Here is a 22,653-nt window from a genome sequence, read left to right as displayed (position 1 = left end):
TATGATTTGATTAAGTCATGACATATAGCATAACAAATAAACAGAGATATAATGATTCTACTTGAATTATATATCGAGGTGATTAGTTTATACTTATGACGGGCAGCCGAATACGTATAGAGATCATGTTATAAAGCAAATCAAAATCATGCTCTTTGTATGTGGCTATTGAGCCGAAATTGGTAAGGTTTGATAAGTGTCTTGTGTTTGAGCTTTAGTAATGAAAATGAAATATGGATGTGTCATGATTTATTGATATATGTGCATGATTATTCGAATGATATCCGGGCTAAGTCCCGAAGGAATTTGTGCTATTGACTATATCCGGGCTAAGTCCCGAAGGCATTTGTGCTATTAACTATATCCGGGCTAAGTCCCGAAGGCATTTGTGCTATTGACTATATCCGGGCTAAGTCCCGAAGGCATTTGTGCTAGTGACTATATCCGGGCTAAGTCCCGAAGGCTTTTGTGCTATTGACTATATCCGGGCTAAGACCCGAAGGCATGTGTGCGAGTTGCTATATCCGGCTAAATCCCGAAGGTACTTGGGTTTGGAAGTGAGCGATCTTGCTGTAATAATTTCAATTAATACGCTCATAAAATCCAAACGATAAGGTATGTTTCGTATATGCATCGGAAAGGTTGATTCCTTTTAAATAGTATTCGCTCAATTGATTAACGAACTTCCAGCCTCTAGTTAGGTTTGATTCCCTGTGTATGAATATACTGGTTGAGGTGTGAAGTAAGTATGATTTTGGGAATATGCGTATATGCAACTATTCATTTAGTCATATGAACGCTATACTTTAGTCGTAAATAATTTCATTACTTGAACTTACTAAGCATTAAAATGCTTACTCTGTTACTTTGATTCTCTGTTTTATAGATTTTGTTCATCATCTATCGGACTCGGGAGTGTCAAAGTCGAAGTCATCCACACTATCTAAGCCACTTTTTGGTACTCTTTTAGTTAAATTTTGAAAATGGCATGTATAGGGCTGACCCTTGTTGTTAATTAAGTACCCTTTGGTAATGTGTATTCGTATAGCCATGCGAAAATGGCTCGTATATTTTGAAGTATAACATTATGGTCTTGTGATATGGTTATTAAGTGGTGTGGAAATGTTTGGTAATGACTAGCCATTGGAATGGCCAATCATGGTCCTATTGGCGCTACGTACGTCATGGCTAATCGGGATTACCCTTGATAATAATGTATGTCAATTTGCTATTCGATTCATGGAAAATTATGAAATAGGTAAATTTTACCTTAAAATAGATGCTGACAGCAGCAGTGACGTAAGTTGGAAAAATCACTAAAAATAGTAGGAATGGAATTAAATAGTGAATAAATTATGTAATCGAATCTTGATGAGTCTATTTTCATATGAAAGAAACGAAACAACCATATGAGCCGTATTTTATGAGATGTTTAAGTTTTTGTGAAACAGGGCCAGAGCGATTTTTGAATCCCCTGTTCTGACTTTGGAAATTCACCATTAATTAACCAGAGATAATTAGAAGTCATGCTTTATATGTAAAGATTCCTTTTTGAGTCTAGTTTCATTAGAAACAAACATTATAAGTATTGAAGCTCTGTACTGGGAGATATCTAAGTCGTAATGCATGAAGGTCAGAGTAGTCGAACCCTAAAATAGGGGAGACTTTAACTAATAAACTGTACTAATTGGCTCGACCAAAAATTCTAGAAAAATTTTGTAGATGGACATATGAGTCTAATTTCAGGAAAAATTTACGGAATCGGTTTTTGAGTTTTGGAACTCGAGATATGATTTTTAAAGTAACTGTGATGCAGTTAGCCAGCTTGTCTGGAAATTTTAAAATGAACTGTGTAAGTAAATGAATTAAGTCCGTTAACACCTCGTGTTCGACTCCGGCAACGGTCTCGGGTACGGGGCGTTACACAGCCTGTTCACACGGGTGTGTGAACCCTGTATGCATGAAAATTTTCTAAGCTCCCCAAAGTTTTCAAGTGTTATCGGTTTAGTCTCGAACCTCTTCCAAGCATGTTTTAAGGTCTCTTAGAGCCTTATAAGGGACAATATGATTATGTTTGATTAATTTTTATGTGATAATGGATTCATGTATGAGAAATGTATGTTGTATGATGTAATTGATCGGTAATGCCTCATAGCCCTATCCCGACGAAGGATACAGGTTAGGGGTGTTACAAAAAGGACATCGTTAAATCTTTAATCAAGTATTGAATTCCATTGTACTAGTAAATTCATGTCATACACAAGTCATGTACCCAGCATCCTAGCTATGGGCTCGATCATATTTAGAGGATAAGCCTCGACTTATATTAAAGCACATTAGTTACATACAGATGGTCAGTGACTAACTTAGGATTTAAGTAAATCACACCATGAACATCTCAAGTGAGTTAATTCACAAACAAATTTAGAATTAATTCATCTTAGGTCTAGTCCAATGCATCATTCTTGTAACCCCTTAAACCCGGCCTAGACATTATGGTCGAATCCTGAAAATCACATTGTACATGATGATGGCGTAGAAAATGTTTAACTATTTTTGTTTAGAATTTATTATCCTTTTAAAAGGAACATTTTGTTTGAGAAAATCTGAAGTATTTTCTTTGAATTTCCTTGGAAAAATATTATCAGAAATTGATTGATTTTAAAAAGACCAAGATTGAGTATTTGAAAAAAAAATCTTAATTTAAAAAAATAACGCAGGGAAAAAATTGAAAAAATTCCATTTGTTGATTAAAAATCATTGTTTGATACATTTAAAAAATTATTGAGTAATTAAATATATAGATTTAAGTTTCGTGAAAACATATACTTAAATTTGAAATAAAATCATCATATCGAAAACGTAATTATGTTGAAAATCCAATTTTGAGTACTGATTTCATAAACCATTTTAATAATTGTTTAAAACCAAACCATGCAAAAATATCCCAAAATTCCAAAATTAATGTCCCATACCATAGTTCGTAAATAATAATTAAACAGTCCCAAAAATATCAAATAATAAAGATTTGAAGTTTATATGTAAAATGTTCGAGTACTCCTCCGTAGCCAAACCCATGTCCTAACCTCATGAGTTATCTAAAAAGTCAGGAAATTGAAAGGGTGAGCTTTCAAAGGCCATTGTGAATTCAACATAAAAGAAACAATATTTAAGCTATACATGTAACAGCCCGTTTTTAGTCAAACCGGAACAATGGTTTCATAACCAAAAATTTCTAAGTTGAAATAATTATTTTATTATTATTTTAATGTTTACAGCATGACTGAATGATTGTGTGAAAGTTTCATTTAGAAATTTTATTGTTTGATTAGTTAATTTGAGAAAAAAGGACTAAATTGCGTAAACTGAAAAAGTGATGTTCTATTAGTTAAAAGCATTTAAGAACTATGGAATTAAATAGTAGAAGTCCTTAAGTGGCAATTATACCATTATTAGCTTGAGTGGACAATTATGGACAAGTATTAAGTTATTTTTATGTTATATAACCAAGGTTAATTTTGTAATTCGGTAAATAAAGTCAAATTAAATAAAAACAATCAATTGTATCATATTTTAATCATCTTCTTAAACTGAAATTGGGAGGAAAGAAAAGCCATAGCTAGGTTTTACATTCGGCCAAGCTTCCTAGTTTAATTGTAGGTCCGTTTTTGTCCCCCTTTTAATGGTTTCTATGTTTTTGAGATCGTTGCAACTAGGTCTAGCTAGCCCAGGGACTATTTTGCAAAATTTTTAAAGATTTTAGAAGTTTCCATTGATGAATCTATGAGTATTTTGATGTTTGATGATGGATTATAAATGTTTGATGATAGTTATGCAAGTTTTGTTAAGTGATTTTTAGTGAAAATGTAAGTTAGGGACTAAATTGTGAAATGTGGAAACTTTGAGGTTAAAATGTGAAATAAATGAAAAATATGGGCCGCTAGGGACTTATTTGTAATTCAGGTAGTATGGGTTGTGGTTAAATTGCATGAATCTGTGTTTTAATTAAATAAGGACTAAATTGTAAAAGATGTGAAATATTAGGGGCAAATGTGTAAAAATGCATTAAAGTGATTTTTGGACTAAATTGAATAGAGAGATGATTAAATAAGTTAATTTTGATTACATATAGATCAAGAAAAGTGAAACTCGGATCTGGATCGAGGGAAAAACAAAGTTCTCGACTAATCGACTAATTTAGTCTTTTTTACATCCGATGTATGTTCGTATGCAATAAGCACTGTTATAATTATGTTTTAAACGCTTTGATAATGTATGAATTGTGAATACGACTCAACCGATACGTTCGATGACGAATCGAAAAGTGTTAATCCCGGTCTAACCATAGGAATAGATTAGGATATGAATGACATGTAATTAATGTAACACCCCTTACCCGTGTCTGAGGCAGGGACAGGATACGAGGGATTACTGGACGTAAACATACACAATCACATAAAATATAGCCATAAAATTTCATTCAAATAAAAAACACTCATACATATTTATAACGTCCCTTAAACGGGCTTATGAGACCCTAAACACCCATCGGAGATGATTCAGGATTAAACTGGAAACTTTGAAAACTTTTGGGAAAACTAAGAAAATTTCATCATGAAACAGGGTCACACGCCCGTGTGGGTAGGCCGTGTGGTCACACACGCCTGTGTGGGTTAAGCCATGTGGTGACACATGCCCATATGGCTCGGGACATGCCCGTGTCCTTAGCCTATGTAACTCTCTGTTTATGACGTCAGCAACAAAAAAGAGTCACACGGCCAAGTCACACACCCAGGTGCTAGGCCGTGCCCTTCACACGGATGAGACACATTGCCGTGCCTCTTCCCATATGGCCAAGAAAGTGGCTATTTACCAAGACATTTGTCACCCTCATTTGCACATACTTAAACATAATTTTAATGGCGCTTTTCATGGCATAATTGAGCATTTAAACATCATCAAACAAGTCATGATCATGGTGATTTCATATCAATTTATTCATGCATAAGGTACCATACTTTGCCTAGTTTAAACTTATCAAACTTTCATGCCATGACTATAATTAACCCATTCTCTTATTTCATACTTATGCCAATAATGTCATCAAGCAATTATCAAGCACCTAAACCATATCCACACACCCATCCATATTAAACAACATTATCACACCGCATGACCTTTGGCACATGCAAGTACATATAATTAGACATTACAACCCAAATAGTCAATATAAGCCACATCTCATGGCTATATATACAAAATGAACCAACATATCATCATAACCTAATACATTTTTCCAAACCAAATGGCACATACACAATTGACTAAGCACCTATACATACCATAAACTCAAGTGCTTGAATACTTATACCCCAAATGGTAGCTTGATAGTGCGATTGAATCTCCGGTGATCTCCAACCCGAGCTAGTTCAATAAACCTATAAGAGATGGGAAAGGAAGGGGAGTAAGCTATATATCTTAGTAAGTCTGTATGAAAATAATAAGCAACTTATTAACATGCTTTTGCCAAATTCTAACAACATGTTTTCAGGGTAGCACAATCATAATTGCACATAATTCAGTCAAGCTATCTACTTGAGTAATAGTCACTAAATTATTTATAACTTGAGCTACAGATTTCTAAATTATGATCCGTTAATTTTCCTTGGAACTAGACTCATATATATTTCTACTGTAAAATTTTCAGAATTTATGGATTAGCCAACAAGTATAGTTTATTCTTCAAATTTACCATTATTCTGCTGTTTGAAAGCTTCAACCTTTCTTTACTAAAAATTTATGATCTCCTCATAATGGATTCAGATGATTTTTTCATTTGTTTCTTTTAAAAATAGACTCATTAAGGATTTTAAGCATATAAATTATAACCCACAATTTTTTTTTTTGCAATTCTTAATTATTTTCCTAAATCAGAACAGGGGATTCCGAAATCATTCTGACTCTGTCTTACAAAAATAGACTCAATAATATTTAATTTCATATCTTATTCAACCAATAATTTGATTTCAACCATTTTTGGTGAATTTTCAAAGTCGGACTGTTGCTGCTATCAAAAACTGTTTTAGTGTAAATAATGATAACTAAGTTAATAACACCTTTACAAATCATTTCAACCATCGTGGTATAAATACATATTTATACAACATAAGCATGGACCTACAATCACAAGGTCATCACAAAATCATTCTCATAGGCATGACTTACTTATTTACTTTGTTACAAAGATGCATCATAAACCGAAATCATTTCTCATGAGTTTTGCATACATACATGTACCGATCCTTACCGTTTCATACATACACGTAATGCCGTTGCATCTTCGATGTCTCGCACACTAAATGCCATACTCAATATCTCGCACATCAAGTGCCATTCTCAATATTTTGCACACTAAGTGCCACATATATATATAGCCGAAGCTATCTCAAATCGCACACCAAGTGCCACATTTAGCCGAAGCTATTTCAAATTGCACACTAAGTGCCATTCTTAGCCGATATGTCATTAAACATAACAATAGTCATGCATATACAATTTATATGATATCAAAGCATTAAAAGCATAAATATAACAATGCTTATTGCATACGAACTTACCTCGATCTTTAAAACGATAGAACAGATCACTAGTCTAAATCTTTGCTTTTCCTACATTCTAGACCCGCACGAGGCTTAACTTGATCTAAATAATCAAATTCAACTAATTTAATCATTATTCTACTCAATTCAATCAAATTTCATCGTATGGAAAAATTACCGTTTTGCACCTATACTTTTGCCCTTTTTACAATTTAGTCCTTAGGCTTGTAAAATTAAAATTCATGAAATTTCATCACACCCAAGCCTAGCTGAAAATCATACATGCTCATATCAGATCATACAATTCATAATTTCACATATGTAACACACTATTTTCACATTTATCAATTTAGCCCCTATTTGACAATTTCATTAAAAATCCTTTTACAAAAGTTGTTTATTTAACAACAAGGATTTATTTTCTTCCGTAAAACTGTAAAACCCTAGCATTATCATCAATGGAAAATCTCAAACTATTCAGTAGTTTTGCAAATTAGCTCCCTTATTAGATAGATTAAGCAACAACGATTCTGAAAACATAAAAATTATTAAAAACCGAGTAGAAAATACCTACATGCATACAAAAACACCATGGCTGAATGAAGCTTCATCCATGGCTGCCCTTTTTGTTTGAAATTTCAGTGGAGGAGAGAAACAAAGATGAGAAATTACTTTAGTTTTATTTATTTTGTCTTTTATCACTTATTTATCAAAATAACCTTTAAAGCATTTAATATTTACACTAATGCCAAGCCATCAAAATCCACTATCTCTTTAATGGGCCATTTACCAAATAAGGACTTCTACATTAAAGTTCTATAACAATTTGGTTCATTTAACTAATAGGAATCATATTTTATGCCCTACGTGATTTAATCCTTTTTATCGAATTAAGCATTTAAACGGTAAATTTTCTTCACAAAATTTTCACACAACTCTAGTATCATGCTGTAAATATTAAAATAATAATAAAATAAATTTTTTTGTAACACCCCAAACCCGGCCTGGAAGTTTGGCTCGAATCTGGCTTGTCACATTGAAGTGTTTTTCGAAAACCATGTTTCAATTCAAAACCCTTCTTAATAATTAAAAACTTATACCCTTTTTAAACCTTGTTAGAAAACCTCAGCTAAATAACATTCTTAACAACTTTGTAAAAATCTTGGCTGTTGTAGAAGCTTAATTTAAAAATAATTGCGGATACGTGATTTTTTGAACAACAGTAGTTGCTTTGGAAAACCGTGTTCTAATACTAGCAATTATAAGAACAATAAGTAAAATTTCAAATTTGAAATCCAGAAAATTACAACGGCTTTACTACAACCCACATAAAACATTTAAAAGTAATAATCAAAACTATAAAATAAACAGTGTGTGGCTTCGTTCGAGCCCCTCGCAGCTCCGATCCGTCTAAGGCTGGAAATTACCTGAAAGGTTAATAAACGGGGTGAGTTTACGAAAACTCAGTGTGAAATCCTCTACTATAAAAAGGAACAGTCAGTCATATAATAGAATTAAAAGTCTGGCCCCAGCCTTACTTACAGTTTCAGTATCAATTGGGCCTTAGCCCATTATAACAGACAGTACCAGATGGGCCTTAGCCCATTACAGAATAAGAAACATTATCAGAACTAGAATCAAAATGAGAATCAGAATCAAAATCAGGTGACAGAATCAGAATCAGAATCAGAATTAGGTGACAAAATTAGAATCAGAATCAGTATCAGGTAACAGAATCAAAATCAAAATGTGAATGCAATCCCAACCCAATCCAGCCGTATACACCCCCGTACCAACCTTACACCATATGGGGAGACTAGTCGACCCACCCAACCGCTACACACCACAGAAATTGCAGCGAAGTTGCCAGATATTGTGATGAAGTCACCAGATACAAATATTGTGGCTAGGCCACCAGAACAAATATATATATGTGGCGAAGCCACCAGATTGCAGCCAGGTTGCCAGATATTGTGATGAAGTCACCAGAACAAATATATGTGGCGAGGCCACCAGATTGCAGTGAGGCTGCCAGAACGCTTCCTCCATCAATATAACCCGTATCCTATACAATAGATATACATGTCATGGCATACAACATACAGAATTAGAATATCATGCCCATATTTGAATCAAACAGTCACAGTCAAGTCATTCATATCACCAACATATATTCACAATCAAATCTGTCAACCACACAGTCCAAGTCAGTCACTTGCCCACAAGGGCAAAATAATCATTTAACACCCAAAATGGTAATTTTATAAATCGAGGGTAAAACAGTAATTTTGTAAATCGAGGGTAAAATAGTAATTCTGTAAATCGAGGGTAAAACGATAATTCTATAAATTGAGGATAAAATAGTAATTTTGTAAATCGAGGGTAAAACGATAATTTTATAAATCGAGGTAAAACAGTAATTTTATAAATCGAGGGTAAAACAGTAATTCTATAAATCGAGGGTAAAACAGTAATTCTATAAATCGAGGGTAAAACAGTAATTCTATAAATCGAGGATAAAATGATAATTATATAAATCGAGGGTAAAATAGTAATTTTGTAAATCGAGGGTAAAATGATAATTTTGTAAATTGAGGGTAAAACAGTAATTCAGTAAATCGAGGGTAAAACAGTAATTTTGTAAATCGAGGGTAAAACAGTAATTCTGTAAATCAAGGGTAAAACAGTAATTCTATAAATTGAGGGTACTTTGGTAATTTTACAAGTCGAGGGTATTTCAGTAATTTTACATGTTGAGGTGTATTTCAGTAATTTCACAAATCAGAGGTATTTTGGTAATTTTACAAACTAGGGGTATTTTGGTAATTTTACAAACCAGGGGTATTTTGGTAATTTTATAAACCAAGGGTATTTTGGTAATTCTACCCTACAGGGGCATTTCAGTAATTCTACCCTACAAGGGTATTTCAGTAATGCTAGCCTACAGATATGAGATTCACATAGTCCAACCCAATATTTACTACACAATCAAACAACTTATCCAATTGGGCCCGTAGGCCCATTAGAACCACATAGCCCCTTTTGGCCCATCGCGGCCCGAAGTAGCCATCCTACAGCTAGAGTAGTAAGAAATACACACCTGATAGGAGACTGGAGTTAATCCGTGCTCCGAGCACTCTTAGCTGATGCCCAACCCAAACAAGCACATCGTAAAGCGAAAGGGATCAGCCAAGAAAGGTACCTTTACTCTCCTCATGGTTCTCTCTATTAAAGCCAGCTCTCCATCTCCTCTTATGTTAGCTTCCCGATGTGGGATCCCTCCATCATCAGATTTTAAAATCAACACCAACTCTTGCCGTCCCAACATAGCAAAATAAATGCTCTTTGATTGCCATGAGTTTTGAACCCTAGACCTCCTTACCAACTCTATGACGCCACCTTCCTGCCTCTTATGTGGCGCTACTTTGCCACTAGACCACAAGGCTTTTTGTGGCACAATTTCCCCAACAATATTCTTAAGGCCTACCTACTACACCCAGGGTTTGATTCACCTTAAACCAAAATTTTTGCTAGAGTCCAGATTTGAACCCAGGATTTCTCCAACACTTCTCAGCACACTTAACCACTAAAACAAGCCTTCATTAACGAAATTTACATGCACAACAAAATATTATAAGCTGCCTTCAACCGCTCCCATGCTCAAGGCCCAAAACTTCTAGGCCCAAATTCAGGGTGTTACATTTTTGACATCAGATTTGTGGTTTCAAAACCACTGTTCCGACTTAGCTAAAATCGGGCTGTTACAACTCTCCCCCCTTTAGGGATTTTCATCCCCGAAAATCTTACCAGAAGAAGTTGCTTCCAACTCTTATGAACCACTTTCCCTAATTCCTCAGAATCACCAATTGATTTTAGCTTCATATATATTTTTCCAATAACCTTTGAACTTTAACACACAATGCTGGAACATTTTGTCAAAATTCTGAATTACTCACTCAGGAACACTTAGCTCAGTTGATCTATCAAATAAGAATTTTGTACGTACTGAAACAATCATGCGGACTTTTGCCCAATAATCAACTACAATACAATTAACATCTTCCTTTTCGGAGGTAATGGCAATCCTGATTCAAAATCTGTAATGACTCTATCTCCTTATAACTGTCGTACCATCACTAACTGTATTAGATCTGAATACACTTGATTTTCGATTTTTAACATGCTGACAAATCAACATCTGAAAGCAGAATCAGAATTATCGGGTTTCATACCCGTACCCCAGAACATTTATTTCATATAACTGTTTATTTTATTACTCTCGGATGAACAAACAAGCTACTACTGAGCCTCATACAAAAAATATGTGAGATTCAGAATCAAAAGTCATTTCACACTGTACTGATTTATCTTACAATTCACTAACACATTTCTGAGCTTTTCAAATTCGCAAAGAAAATATCTCTTTAGCTTTTTATTTAGCTAACAACAGACCATCATAAAATAAGATAAATTGAGTAACCACTCGCACAAAATAAGCAAAGATCTTTCTATTCAACATTTGTAAGTATATCTGCTTTCTCAGAGATTAATCGATAACTATTCAGAATCTTTCAATATCTCAAATCATTAACACTGTTTCCCACTTTAGTAATATGCAACAAACCATTCAAACTTTCACAAATGTGATAACTTTATCAATCAGAACGATTTAACTTGTAATAACATCAGTCGATTAGAATAATCTAATAGGCATATCTCTATATCATAATTTCTAGAATATAATTTCTTCATTTAGACTATCCATCTAAATATATACTCGTGAATGTACCGAATTTATTCCCTTAATTGAAGACATGTTTAAATACATATATCTCAAATCACATCTCAACAAATCGGTTCACTCTAATAAAACAACTGAGTTGATTTCAACTATGGAACAATATCACATCAAAATACTCTTTCTTCATGCTGAGTAAACAACTCAAACACATAATCTTTCAAAATTCTTTTAACATGCTAATCAAAGATCTCGCAACCTTGTTGACTCAAGGAAACCGAATATCCAATTTAACTCATTAACTTTAATCAGACTTACCTGAGGGAAGAGATCCACTATACAATTTGAGATTGAGTTTCTAACCTTTATATCTTTGCCGATGACAATTCCTTACATGAAAATTAAATAAACTCAGATACCCGACTCACCACATTTCTAATATCGATTCCAAAAATATAATCATAATAAATATAGCCATCACAGACTAAGAAATATACTTTAAAGATGAGCCATGATTGATAATTCATGAAATAAGAGTGATAAGAAAACCGAGGTAAAGAAACCTAAGTTACAATACCATACCGGAAGTCCGAGAACATAACTCATAAGAAAATAATAATAAAGATCTAGATGATTTTCTCAGAGAAACTAGAAGAAAAACAATACTTATCTATTCTAGAATTCCATTGTAATAGAAATATCATATTTTCCTAATATACATATAAGAAAAACATCATTCAGTAGAAACAGAAGAATAGCCTCACATAAATTTTTACCATCATCCTTATTCCAACTTAATAAAATATAATTCTGAAGAGAATAAAGAAATGTCGATCATAAACCAACTAGTCCAACAGTGCTTTCGTCTAATATCATAGTTAGCTAATGTTCTCACACGACAAGGATTTCATCAGAAAGAGAACGATCATATAAACCCCTAGGAACAATTGAATATATGGAACATCTAGAAGAAGTCATAATAATGTATTCAATCATAATTGTTATACACAGACATCTTTACAACTCAAACATCATTTCTCTGACTAATTCTGTTATCATGAACACCATAGTATTCCAATCATTAATGAAAATCATTTCGGAAGAAATTTTAGTAAGCATATCTCTAGACTTCATACCCGATTGAGTCGAATAACCGAGACTAATTTTTCTTCTTTAACCATGACATTACATAATCTGCACAATCTTTAAAATAATCTGATACTTCTTCTAAAACTGAGTTCATTTGTTAAACTATACTCAATTTTGTCGCATTATTAATTATTCCACCATTGAACTCTTTAGTCTCATACTTGTGAAGTTATTCAACATAATTCTCGTAAATTTTTCATTATAAATCAACACTGGTAAGGGGGAGTTGTAAAGCCTCTCACTTGACTCTCGTAGATACACACATATGACTTAGCATTTCATCATTAACTTAATATCATAATCACATAATTCACTCCAAGCAAATTTATATACTTATTTATTTTACAAGTGTTTTCTACCATCCACAATTTCAAACACTGAATTTACTTAATCGAACTCAATGTCAGTATCTAATTAAATTTGAACATTTAACTTCAATTTTACTTACCAACATTTGTCAAATTAGAGAGCGTCTTAAGGGTCTGAGTACGTCGTTTACTTGATGTCACATTCCAACTATGGTCTTACACGAAGTCTCACATCGATGCCATGTCCCAGACATAGTCTTATACGAAATCACATATCGATGCCGCATCCCAGACACGGTCTTACACGAAATCTCATACCGAAGCCATATCCCATATATGGTCTTACACGTAATCTCATATCGATGCTAATGCCATATCCCAGATATGGTCTTACACGAGATCTCATATCGATGCCATGTCCCAGACATGGTCTTACACGTATCACAATGGCATAGCCCAGCTATGGTCTTACATCTCATCATGATGCCATAGCCCAACTATGGTCTTACACACTATTACGATGCCATAGCCCAGCTATGGTCTTACAAATACTCACATGTATAGCCATGGTCTTATTCGTCAATTCATCATTGAACAATCGTACTCATTTCCTATGTTCTATTCAATTTGATTTTCCAACTCAATTTCATATTATCATATTATTTATGATTCCATATCAAAATCGTAAAACAAAACTTTATAATACCTTTAATTTAGCAATTTAAACATAAGTGTCAACCATATGAACATACTGATTATACATTATTCGATAGGTGAACATCAACTTGAGTAAATTAGCTTATCATATTCACTTAATCAGATAGGTTGGGCGCATAACATCATACAAATACCAACACACATGGATAAGCTTATCACAACATAAACTTTCATTTCATTCTACATTTCCATATTTCTAAACTTATAATAATCTCATTTCGTATATTAACACATACATATCATAAAATTCAATTCATACCTTTCCAAATTTTGACACATCATAGACACATTTCAATCATCTCAATATCAATTTGAGCATTATTGAAAAATAGCTCGGTTGGAAGTCATCTCTGTCTGAACAAAACAATTTCGTTAGAGCTAAGAGATATCACACTATCATGAGTAATAATATGGCATGTATAGCTAGACTCACATAAGCTAGGTTAGTGCAAGAATAGACGAAACCATAGCCCTGATACCATTAAATGTAACACCCCTTACCCATGTTTGAGGCTGGGACAGGATACGAGGTATTACTAGACTTAAACAAACACAATCACATAAAATCGAGCCATAAAATTTCATTCAAATTAAAAACATTCCTACATATTTATAACGTCCCTTAAACGGGCTTACGGGGCCCTAAATATGCATCGAAGATGATTCAAGATTAAACCGAAAGCTTTGAAAACTTTTAGGAAAACTTAGAAAATTTCATCATGAAACAGGGTCACACGCCCGTGTGGGTAGGCCGTGTGGTCACACACACCCGTGTGGGTTAGAACGTGTGGTCACACACGCCTGTATGGCTCAGGAAATGCCCGTGTCCTCAGCCCGTGTAACTCTCTATTTATGAAGTCAGCAACAAAATAGAGTCACATGGCCAAGTCACACACCCAGGTGCTAGGCCGTGCCCTCTACACGGCTGAGACACACTGCCGTGCCTCTTCTTGTGTGGCCAAGAAACTGGCTATTCACCAAGCCATTTGGCACCCTCATTTGCACATACTTAAACATAATTTTAATGGCACTTTTCATGGCATAATTGAGCATTTAAACATCATCAAATAAGTTATGATCATGGTGATTTCATATATCAATTTATTCATGCATAAGGTATCATACTTTGCCTAGTTTAAACTTATCAAACTTTCATGCCATGACTATCATTAACCCATTCTATTATTTCATACTTATGCCAATTATGTCATCAAGTAATTAACAAGCACCTAAACCATATCCACACACTCATCCATATTAAACAACATTATCACACCAAATGACCTTTGGCACATGCAAGTACATATAATTAGACATTACAACCCAAATAGTCAATATAAGCCACATTTCGTGGCTATATATAAAAAATGAATCAACATATCATCATAAGCCAATACATTTGGCCAAATAAAATGACACATACACAATTGACTAAGCCCCTATACATGCCATAAACTCAAGTGCTTGAATACTTATACCCCAAATGGTAGCTTGATAGTGTGATTGAATCTCCGGCGATCTCCAACCCGAGCTAGCTGAATAAACCTATAAGGGATGGGAAAGGAAGGGGAGCAAGATATATAGCTTAGTAAGTCTGTGTGAAAATAATAAGCAACTTATTAACATGATTTTTCCAAATTCTAACAACATGTTTTCAAGGCAGCACAATTATAATTGCACATAATTCAGTCAAGCTATCTACTCGAGTAATGGTCACTAAATTATTTATAATTTGAGGTAAAGATTTCTAAATTATGATCCGTTAATTTTTCTTGAAACTAGACTCATATATATTTCTACCATAAACTTTTCAGGATTTATGGATAAGCCAATAAGTACAGTTTACTCTTCAAAGTTACCCCATTCTGCTATTTGAAAGCTTAAACCTTTCTTTACTAAAAAATTATTATCTCCTCATAAGGGATTCAGATGATGTTTCCATTTGTTTCTTTTGAAAATAGACTCATTAATTATTTTAAGCATATAAATTATAATCCACAATTATTTTTTTACAATTTTTAATGATTTTCCCAAATTAGAATAGGGGATCCCAAAATCATTCTGACTCTGTATCACAAAAATTCAAATATCTCATAATATAAATTTTTTTGCTTACACCATTTCCCTTATAAGAAAATAAACTAAATAAGATTTAATTACATATCTTATTCAACCACCAATTCAATTTCCACCATTTTTGGTGAATTTTCAAAGTCAGACTGCTATTGCTGTCCAAAACTATTTTAGTGTAAATAATGATAACTAAGTTAATAACATCTTTACAAATCATTTCAACCATCATGGTATAAATACATATTTATAAAACATAAGCATGAACCCATAATCACAAGGTCATCAAAAAAAAATTCTATTAGGCATGACTTATTTAGATCGTTACAAAGATGCATCATAAACCGAAATCATTTCTCATGAGTTTTGCATACATACCTGTACCGATCCTTACCATTTCATACATACACATAATGCCGTTGCATCTTCGATGTCTCGCACACTAAGTGCCATATGCAATATCTCGTAGACCTAGTGTCATTCTCAATATTTCGCACACTAAGTGCCACACATATATATAGCCGAAGCTATCTCAAATCGCACACCAAGTGCCACATTTAGCCGAAGCTATTTTAAACTGCACACTAAGTGCCATTCTTAGTCGATATGTCATTAAACATAACAATAGTCATGTGTATACAATTTATATGATATAAAAGCATTAAAATCATAAGTATAACAATGCTTATTGCGTACCAACTTACCTCGATCGTTAAAACGACAGAACGGATCGACTAGTCCGAATCTTTGCTTTTCCTTTGATCTAGACCCTCACGAGGCTTAATTTAATCTAAATAATCAAATTCAACTCATTTAATCATTATTCTACTCAATTCAATCAAAATTTATCTTATAGCAAAATTACCATTTTGCCCCTATACTTTTGACCTTTTTACAATTTAGTCCCTAAGCTTGTAAAATTAAAATTCATGAAATTTCATCACACCCAAGCCTAGTCAAAAATCATACATGCTCATATCAGCCCATACAATTCATAATTTCACATATTTAACACACTATTTTCACATTTATCAATTTAGCCGCTATTTGACAATTTCATTAAAAATCCTTTAACAAAAGTTGTTTATTTAACAACAAGGATTTATTTTCTTCCATAAAACTTTGAAACCCTAGCATTATCATAAATGGTAAATCTAAAACTATTCCATAGTTTTACAAATTAGTCCCCTCATTAGATAGATTAAGCAACAACGATTCTGAAAACATAAAAATTATTAAAAATCGAGTAGAAAATACCTACATGCATACAAAAACATCATGGTCAAATGAAGATTCATCTATGGCTACCTTTTTTGCTTGAAATTTCTGTGGAGGAGAGAAATAAAGATGAGAAATTACTTTAGTTTTATTTATTTTTTCTTTTACCATTATTTATCAAAATAACCTTTATAACATTTAATATTTACACTAATGCCAAGCCATCAAAATCCACTATCTCTTTAATTGGCCATTTACCAAATAAGGGCTTTCATATTAAAGTTCTATAACTGATCGCGTGATTCTTAACAAGTAATAAATATTTATAATGAAGATCAAACCTAGACTAACTATTATCACGATGAAAAGGCAAGCACACCTATCGAACAATACTATAGTAATGGCAAGACCGGGATATCGTACCCAAGGGAACCAAAAGTACTAGTAATAACTATCTTTTTATTATCTAGCCTAAGAATAAAAGGGTTTGTTTTAATTAACAAATTATTTAAACTAAGAATGCACAGAGAAAAGAATTGGGGAATTGTTTTTGGGAAAATCGATTGACTTGAGACAATACCTAAGGAAAAATCCACCTAGACTTTACTTGTTATTCTGGCTCCGAATCAGACGATTTATTCATTCAACTTGTTCCATAGAGATCCCTAAGTTGTGTTATTATCCCTATTCAAGACTAATAACGTTTAATCCCTAGATTGAATAACCGAGAATTTTCTCTAATTAACACTCTAGGGCTGCATTAACTCGATCTATGGATCCCCTTATTAGGTTTCACCCTAATCTAGCAACATCTTGTCACCCTATTTCTAGGCACGCAATCAACTCCGCTTAATTATGGAAAATGTACTCTTAGACAGGGTCTATTCCTCCTCTGAATAAGAGCGTGTCTTGAATCAGTATCCTGGGATATCAAAACAAGAATTAAGAATACATAATTAAGAACAAGTTAAATATTTATCATACGATTCAGAAAATAATAACAAGATTCATCTTAGGTTTCATTCCCCTTAGGTATTTAGGGGATTTAGTTCATAACTAAATAAGAAAACATCTCGGATGAATAAAGAATACAAAACATAAAGAAAACCCAAAACTCCTGAAGGGGAATTGAGGAGAGATCTTCAGTCTTGGTGATGAATCCGGCTTCTGAGATGGATCAATCGGCTTCCTTGGGGTAATTCCTTACCCCTCTTCTTCGTCTCCCTTTTTCTCCTCCTCTAGTGCGTATTTATAGGCTTTGGAAAGCCTAGAAACCCTCCAAAGTCGCCTTTTCTGAATTGGACTTAACTTGGGCTCAACAGGGACACGCCCGTGTGACACTACCGTGTGACGTGATTGTCAGGCCGTGTTCGATCCGTTAAATTGCACAAGGCCGCGTGGGTTAATGGCCAGGCCGTGTGAATCGTGAAAGCCTTGGTCAACACCCTCGAAAGACACGGGCATGTGAGCTACCCGTGTGACAAGGCTTAGGGTGTGTGATCTTCTCGATTTGGTCCATTTTGTCCCTTTTTGGCTCGTTTTTGGCTCCTTTTGACTCTTGGTGCTCTCCTAAGTACAAAACATGAAATTAAAGCATAGGAGCATCGAATTCACCAATTCTAATGAGAAATTATCTATAAAATGCATTAAATATGGGGTAAAAATATGTATAATTTACAGTTTATCAAATACCCCCCACACTTAAGCATTTGCTTGTCCTCAAGCAAAATTCTCAACTCATAATCAGAATAAATCCTTCTCAACTTATAATTTCTATCAATAATATCTCAAATTAATCCATAGGTAATCATACATTGAGAATTTAACTAAAATAACATAAAAGTTTTAATCATTCCAAGTTGAGCATTTTATCCCAAAAATATAGGTGTCTTCCCTCATCTAAGTAATTACCTTAAATTTAGAATATCACAGAGTTTTACATCCTTACTAAAGATTCACTCAAATCACTCGAGGTGTTTTAAGGACAATAAAGGAAGCACACAATAGTCAATAATGGAAAGTGATTACCATAGGCTTGCATGAAAATCAAATCTCCACCACTTTAATTTTAAAATGATACATCATCAAAAGGTCTTTAGAGGGTTGTAATGAGGCTTGGTTAGGGGGTGTGGTCACAAGCTGAAAGAAAGGGTTAGAATCGAGATTGAATTGAAAAGTTGCCTAACAAGAAAAAGAGTTAATCTTCACTTGCGTACAACAGAGCTTCTCTCAGAATATGAAATTACAGATATGCATACATAGTTGTGTTTTTTTTAAGAACAAGTTAAATAATGACTAAATTTCAAGAACAAAACACAGCTAGACAATCCATTCAACTCAAATCTCGATAAAAATAGGGATTAATTTAGGGGATTTCAACAATAATGGGTTAAAGGTTAATATTAAGGGTAATACAAGAATTGGTTTGTTGGGCTCAAGGGGGTTTACTAAGGGTTAATCATGGAGGTAGGCTTTTCATGGCATGAGTGGGTTAATCCTAAGTGCCTTAATCATTTTGATATATCAAATCAAATGGTGTGGTCTCGACATGCATAATCAAGCAAAGTCTAGAATAACAGTTCAATACTGACGCACTCAAACCAATAATAAAAGTGAGCATGAAAGGATGAATAGATGCTCAAAAGGCTCAAAAAATCTCACAAAAAATTATGGCTTTTTGATGTTTAGACTCGTGAATTCTATTTCAAAGTAATACCTAGACTTGGGGAAACAACCTATGATTTTAATTTCTTAAAATAATAAATCAATTAAAATTTATCCTAAATATGATATGAGAGTTTTTCATGAGAACAAGATGATTATTCAGGGATTTTTTCTAATAGTGAAATAAATACCCCTCGCACTTAAGATGTACATTGCCCTCAATGTACACAGATAGATGTTAGAGAATAAAAATAAGATAGGGAGAGAAGTGAAACTTCCTGTATGATGAATTCCTCGAACTTAGAGTTTTGGAGAGTGATTGGTTTGAGAGTGGAGGAGGATACCCCGGCAGTCGTAGAGGTTCATTAGGCCATAAGTCCTGCGCCAAAAGAATATTATATCTAGTGGTAGCTATGGTCGTGGTTGAGTAGGACATGGCAGTCGTGGAGAACCTTCCCCGGTAGAGTTGTAGTTCCTATGTGATGATGAGCTTAGTAGTTCTATATAATTGTGATAAAATCAGGAACTTTTTAGAAGATATTAGGTAGTATAAGGATTCAAAAAGAAATAACCAAAATAAAGAATAAAAATAAAATTCTAAAGTCTAATAAAAGTAATAGAAATAGTTTCAATAATAAGTAAAAATAGAAAATAATAAATAAATATTTCTAAACATCTTCATTGCTAGATGGTTCGTGAGGCGGGACTGGCGATGAGATGGGAAGGTGCTGACAACTCTGCTATAGAGTAGCAACAATGTTGTCAAATTGTTGAAAATACTGAAGCTTGAATCGGATGAGGTGCTCAGAGATGTTAGCATATTAAGCTGCCACATGAACTGGATGAGAGGGTAGTAGTGGCTGAGAATAGGGATTAAGGAGTGGAGAAGGGGAGATTTCGGCTAGGGCTGTTGAAAGGAAGAAGAAAATGAATAGTGATTTGCTTATATAGGGGAGGGACACACGACCTAGGGCCACGTCTGTGTACTTATGAGGGTGAGCCCCTATGTTTCAAATTTTGCAATTTTAGGTCGTGCTTGGCTATTCTCCCACGCCCGTGTGTCTTATGGTAGCACGCCTGTGTGTTGTTCTACACGGCTGAACGACACGATCGTGTCTCAAGCTCGTGTCAAAGAAACAGAATCGAGCCTTGTCCCTGGCATGCCCGTGGGTTTCCATTCCCACGCCCGTGTGTTCCTATCAAGTTCACCCACGGCCATGTCAAATGGTCATGGGGATTTATCGTACCCCGTGTTTTGGGGAAATCATGTCCTGCTTAACACGGCCGTCTCGTACGGCCGTGTCTCTTCCCCTATTTGGCCATGGCTTTACACACGCCCGTGTGCCTGGCCGTGTGTGCTGAAAAATTTTGCAATTCAAAGATTAAGTTAATTGATTCGAAGTGTGAGAAAATAAAAATAAAGAAATCAAAATATGTTAGTGCTTCGGTTGCCTCCCGAGAAGCGCTTATTTATAGTCTAAGCTCGACTTACCTCTACGTTGAATGATCATGGTGGTTCGAGGAGTTCATACTCCTTATTCCTGTTGTCAATTTTAAAATAAGGTTTTAAACGGGTGTTGTTTACCTTGAAAGTGCCGACTTGGGATGACTCACCTCCACTGTACCGAATGGAAAAATACTAAGTACCATAAGAGGGATTTCCTCATTTGGTGTGGTAGTGACAATGTGAGGATCAACGACATCTAGTAAGACTGTATCGTCGACCTGAAGTTGATTAGGAGAGGTATCGGGCTTGTTTTTGCGTGGTTTCAGTTTATCATGTGTTCTCGGTTTGTGTTCTCACCATTCATCTAGCTCCTTTATCCGTAGTCTTTGTTCTTCATGGACGTCTTTGTTCTCTTCATGATAGTAGCAGATTGTCTCCATTGTCTTTGTTCGAGGAAGTTCCTGCAAGGACGATTGAATATTAGTTTTATCATCGACAGTTTTTATAGCATTGTCTTGAGTCTTAGAGGTTTTGACTGAGTCGCGTGCTTGGAGTGTTACTGTGTCGTCACCTGCACGAAGTGTTAGCTCTCCTGTACCTACATTAATAATGGTTCTGGTAGTTGCTAAAAATGGTCGTCCTAAAATTAGAGGTACCTCTTTATCCTCATCCATATCTAAGACAATGAAGTCTACTTTAACGAGAACGTCTTCAATAATACCCTTAGGAAATCTAACTGTTTTGTCAGCCAATTGTATGCTCATCCTAGTCTGTTTGGGTTTACCCAAACCTAGTCGTTTAAACATTTTATATGGCATAACATTTATACTTGCCCCTAGATCAGCTAGAGCATTATTCACAGATAGACTACCAATTAAGCAAGGAATTGTAAAACTCCCTGGATCTTTCAATTTGTTAGTAGCTCATTCTTTAGAGTAGCTGAGTAGACTGCATTGAGTTCCACATGTGATGTAGCGTCTAATTTCCTTTTATTGCTCAGAAGTTCCTTTAAGAATTTTGCTGAGTTGGGTGTTTGCGAAAGAACTTCAATAAAGGGTAAGTTAATATGTAATTTCTTTAAGAGTTTGACAAACTTACCGAATTCTTCTTCTGTTCTGTCTTTCGTCACCGCTTTAGGATATGGCACACGAGGTTCATGAATTTTACTTACCTGTTTGGGATCATTATTGTTTACCTCTTTTCGTCCTTTATTCACGTGTTGTCTTGCTGTATTTCTAGCTCAGGTGCGATGAATCCTTCCTTATCTTGAGCGTTAATTGCATTGAGGTGTTCCTTCGGATTAGGTTCAGTATTACTTGGTAGGCTACCTTGTGGTCATTTAGAGATTAGTTTGGATAGCTGGCCTATCTAAGTTTCGAGTCTTTGGATCGATGTTTGTTGATTCTGAAGTGTTGTCTCGGTATTTTGGAAAGGGGTTTCTGACACCGAGATGAATTTAGAAAGCATCTCTTCAAGGTTTGGTTTTTTCTCCTGTTGATAAGGTGGCTATTGAAAACCCTAAAGATTTTGTGGGTTTTAATTCCCTTGACCTCCCCAGGAAAAATTGGGGTGGTTCCTCCAACCTGCATTATAAGTATTACTGTATGGGTTATTTTGAGATCTAAAGTTATTATTACCCATATAGTTGACTTGTTCCTCTTCAGTTGTGGGATTGAAGGATTGATATTCTGTATGCACACCTCCTCTGCTTGAGTAACATCTCATTACTGGATGTACCTGATA

This window comes from Gossypium hirsutum, chromosome A08, assembly GCF_007990345.1.
Source record: "Gossypium hirsutum isolate 1008001.06 chromosome A08, Gossypium_hirsutum_v2.1, whole genome shotgun sequence".
Taxonomy (NCBI): Eukaryota; Viridiplantae; Streptophyta; class Magnoliopsida; order Malvales; family Malvaceae; genus Gossypium; species Gossypium hirsutum.
The sequence above is the reverse complement of the archived record's forward strand: the minus strand, read 5'-3'. Positions refer to the sequence as shown.